Source organism: Oratosquilla oratoria, chromosome 21, assembly GCF_046742065.1.
Source record: "Oratosquilla oratoria isolate Oo_2021 chromosome 21, ASM4674206v1, whole genome shotgun sequence".
In the NCBI taxonomy this organism is placed as follows: Eukaryota; Metazoa; Arthropoda; class Malacostraca; order Stomatopoda; family Squillidae; genus Oratosquilla; species Oratosquilla oratoria.
The window spans coordinates 34,698,053-34,703,052 of record NC_134797.1 but is presented as its reverse complement, the minus strand read 5'-3'; the positions used below and the strand labels follow the sequence as shown (position 1 = coordinate 34,703,052).

The 5,000-nt window shown below is 42.7% G+C and overlaps 1 protein-coding gene across 1 annotated transcript in view; it reads left to right on the top strand.

The window, feature by feature from the left end:
• The window catches only part of LOC143037055 (ionotropic receptor 93a-like), a 93,178-nt gene that overhangs the window by 81,811 nt on the left and 6,367 nt on the right, over positions 1 to 5,000 (top strand). The gene's annotated exons all lie outside the window — the stretch shown is intronic.

Genomic DNA, 5,000 nt, shown 5'->3' with positions numbered 1-5,000 from the left:
CCCCTCCCTCCCTCTTTTCCTGGCTCCTCCTGGATGACGGGTCATCCCTGCATCTCGCCCACTGCCCTGGGTCAGAAGCAATGCAGAAAGACATAGCAGATCTACAGCAAGTAAGAGTATGGTAATAAATAAGGTAAAATATGCCACAAGATCACGCAGTCGAGATGTCGATCAAGTTGAAATGTGCGTGAGTTAACTTGAGAAGAATATATGTATATATATACATATATATATATATATATATATATATATATATATATATATATATATATATATATATACACTGAATGGTTCCCAGTGATCAATTAATATCTTTTTCAACCACATATCACTTTTAATTCCGTACCATCGCAAACGAGACTGAGAATCGCTCGAAGGAGGCATCCGTTGGAAATTGAAACGTAGACGAGCCGAGGATTCGAACCCAGCTAACCCGTAACAAAGTTACATTGACGTAACCCGATACGCTATATATATATATATATATATATATATATATATATATATGTATACACACACGCACACACACACACACACACACATATATATATATATATACATATATATATATATATACAGTATATATATGTATATATATTTATATATATATATATATATATATATATATATATATATATATATATATATATATACACATATATATATGCGGAAAGATCTTGGTGACCATTTGGGTAACCCAAATGGTCACCAAGATCTTTCCGCCAGATTGAGCCTTATGTATTGGTCAGGTCGATAGAGGTAAGATCATCTCCCTTCCGCACATTGTATTGTCTCCCCCTTTCCCCCCGTGTAAGAGGCGAGAAGAAAGGGACAGGGAGAGGGATTAGGCATCCTTCTCCCTGTAGCCCCAAGGGGCAGATTCCTAAAAAGAAAAGGAAAGGCATAAGGGGTGCTGGAGGGCCTCGGGCCAGCACCCTAAGGTTTGGGTCTTTTAATGTGCGTGGATGTGGTACAGATGAGAGTAAAAGGGAAGAGATAGGTAGTATGTTTGTGAGAAGAAAGTTGGATGTGTTGGCTTTGAGTGAAACTAAGTTGAAAGGGAAGGGTGAGTGTAAGTTTGGGAGTGTAAGTGGGAGTTTATCAGGAGTGAAGAGAGGGCGAGGGAGGGAAGGGGTGGCTATTCTAGTAAGTGAGGAGATAGGTAAAGGGGTAGTGGAGTGGAAGGAGGTTTCCTCAAGGATAATGTGGATGAAGGTGAAACTGGGAAAGGAGATGTGGGTCTTTGTAAGTGCATATGGGCCGGGCAGTGAGAAGAGCATGGAAGAAAGGGAGGCCTTTTGGATAGATTTAAATGAGTGCATAGAGGGTTTAGGAAGAAATGTCAATGTAATAGTACTGGGAGACCTTAATGCTAGGGTGGGAAATGGTCCAATCGATGGAGTGGTTGGGAAGTGTGGAGTTCCAGGAAAGAATCGTAGTGGAGAGTTGATGGTGGAAATGTGTCTAGAAAGAGAGTTGATGATAGCAAATACAGTGTTTCGGAAGAAAGTCAAGCATAAGTACACATGGGAGAGGGTGGTGGAGGGAAGGGTGGTAGATAGAGCGCTAATGGATTATGTAGTGGTAAATAGGATTATGATAGGAGGAGTTAAGGATGTACATGTGCTAAGGGGAGAGGGTGGGGGAATATCAGATCATTTTTTGGTGGAAGGTAAGCTGAGAGTGGAGGATAGATGGAGAAGGAGGAAAGGGACAAAAGGTAGGGAGGTTCTTAGAGTGAACTCCTTGAATGAAAAGGAAAAGGAGAAGGAGTACGAAAAGAAGCTAAAGGAGGAGTGGGAGGGAGTAAAGGATAGAACAGAGATGGGTGTGGAGGAGTGGGAGGGAGTAAAGGATAGAGCAGAGATGGGTGTGGAGGAGGAATGGGGATGGTTCAAGGAGGGAGTCTTAAAGTGTGCAAGGATGGTGTGTGGAAAAAGAAGGACAGGGGGAAATAGAAGAAAGGGTAGTGAATGGTGGGATGAGGAAACAAAGAAGGTTGTAGAAGAGAAGAAGCGAGCATTCACAGATTGGTTACAAAAGAGGACAGGGGAGTCATATGAGACGTACAAAGAAAAGAAAAGAGAAGTAAAGCAAAAGGTAAAGGAGGCAAAGAGGAGAGCAGATGTGAAATGGGGTAGGAGTATGACAGAAAATTTTGAAAGTAATAAAAAGATGTTTTGGAAAGAAATTAAGAGCGGAAGAGGAGGCGAATCAAGTAGGGAAGAAAAGGTAAAAGGTACAGATGGAGAGATGATAATGGAAGAGATGGCAGTGAGGGGAAGATGGGCAGAATATTTTAGGGAGTTGCTGAATGTGAAGGAGGATAGGGAAGGAAAGATAGCTGCAGTGGGAAATGCGAAGAAAATGAGAGTGATGAGTGAGGAGAATGGAGGAGAAATAAGGAAGGATGAGGTGAAGGCAGTTGTAAAGATGATGAAAGCAGGTAAGGCACCTGGTCTGGATGGATGTCATGCAGAATGTCTGAAAAAGGGAGGTTCAGTGATGGTGGACTGGTTGGTGAGGTTATTTAATGTTTGCTGGAGAGAGGGTAGAGTACCGGAGGACTGGAGTAGTGCCTGTATAGTTCCTCTTTACAAGGGAAAAGGGGACAAGTGTGAATGTAGTAATTTCAGAGGGATTAGCCTGTTGAGTGTAGTAGGGAAGGCTTATGGGAGGATCTTAATTGAGAGGATTAGGAGAGGAACAGAATGAGTAATTGGTGAGGAACAGTGTGGATTTAGGACGGGTAGAGGTTGTGTAGATCAGATCTTTTTGTGGTAAGACAGATATGTGAGAAAGCTATAGGAAAGGGGAAGGATGTTTTTTGGGCTTTTATGGATCTGGAAAAGGCTTATGATAGGGTAGACAGAAAGGCACTGTGGGAGGTTATGCAGATTTATGGGATAGGAGGAAAGCTTTTGGGAGCTGTCAAGAGTTTTTATGAGAGTAGTAGAGCATGTGTTAGGATTAGAAATGGAGAGAGTGAGTGGTTTGAAGTAAAGGTGGGACTTCGTCAAGGATGCGTTATGTCGCCCTGGCTGTTCAACTTATACATGGATGGGGTGGTGCGAGAGGTGAATGCTAGGGTAGTGAGTCAGGGATTGGAGATGGTTAAAGAAAATGGAGAAAAGTGGGAGGTGAGCCAGCTGTTGTTTGCGGACGACACTGCGCTTGTGGCAGGGTCAGAGGAGGGATTGAGGAAGCTGGTGGCAGAGTTTGGGAGAGTATGTGATAGAAGAAAGCTAAAGATAAATGTGGGTAAAAGTAAGGTGATGAGATGTACAAGGGGTGAAAGTGGCAGTAGACTGGAAGTGAACATTAAGGGAGAGAGACTGGAGGAAGTGGATAGTTTTAGATACTTGGGTGCAAGTGTAGCAGGAAAAGATGGAGTGAAGGTGGAGGTAGAATGTAGATTGAGAGAAGCGAGTAAATGCCTTGGTGGTTTAAAGAGTGTAATGAGGAATAGACATTTGGGAATGGATGCTAAGAGGAGACTGTATGAAGGAGTGATTGTGCCAACAGCACTGTATGGGGCAGAAACGTGGAACATAAGAGAAGAAGAGAGAGAGAAGGAGTTTGAATGTGTTTGAGATGAGGTGTCTGAGAAGTATGGTGGGGGTTAATAGGCTGGATAGAGTGAGAAATGAGGAGGTGAGGAGGAGAACAGGGGTGAAAAAGGATTTGGGAGATAGGGTTGATGAAAGAATATTAGGATGGTTTGGACACATGGAAAGAATGAGTGAAGAAAGACTAGTAAAAGAGGTATGGAAGGCAGATGTGGAGGGAGTGAACATGAGGGGACGTCCTAGGATGAGGTGGATGGATGGGGTGAAGGGGGCTTTGGGGAAGAGGGGAATGTCTGTTGAGGAAGGAAGGGAGAGGACGGAAGACAGAGGTGAGTGGAGAATGGTTGTATATGGATGATGTTGTGATTGCATGAGGAGAAATGGGCGGGGGGTGGGGGGTGGGGTAGTATGTGTGAGTAAATTTTGACGCAGCCCGAAGGGATTTCTCCCCGTCCTCGCCTTATATGCAAAGGGGGACGGAGAGGGGGGGTCGCCGATTAAATGAAGCGGCCTTGCTGTGGATGTACTGTGTCTTGCGACACTGCTTCTGACCCAGGGCGGTGGGCAGGGTGCAGGGATGACCCGTCATCCAGGAGGTGCTCAGATGAGAGGAAGGGTGGGAGGGGTGTGGAGTGTATTTGGGGATGTAATGGGTGGGAGTGTTTTTGTGCCTTTCCCTTTTTGGCTACCTCCCTTGGAAGGGGGAAAAAGCCTTGGTATATGTATGTATGTATATATATATATATATATATATATATATATATATATATATATATATATAATGTATACATACACACACACACGCACACACACACACACACACACACACACACACACACACATATATATATATATATATCTATATATATATATATATATATATATATATATATATATATATATATATATATGTATATATGCGGAAAGATCTTGGTGATCATTTGGGTAACCCAAATGGTCACCAAGATCTTTCCGCCAGATTGAGCTTTATGTATTGGTCAGGTCGATAGAGGTAAGATCATCCCCCCTCCGCACATTGTATTGTCTCCCCCTTTCCCCCCCTATGGTTGCCACATGATACTTACATTTAAACACAACTCTGTATCTCTGTCATTTAGTCTGAAGATGTAATATACGAAAGTACTTACTGTCTACAAGTTCCCCTGCTCCTGTGGTTATTTTGCATATATATATATATATATATATATATATATATATATATATATATATATACTGTATATGTATATATATATATATATATGTGTGTGTGTGTGTGTGTGTGTGTGTGCGTGTTTGTGTGTATTCACTTGGTCTTTGGATCACGTGTTGGACTCGTGATCGACAGCTATTTCCCTCCTGGAAGAGAGCTCAGAGCTCGTAGGTCCGATCTATGGGTAATGCTATGACCTTGCACACACACACACCCCCAAC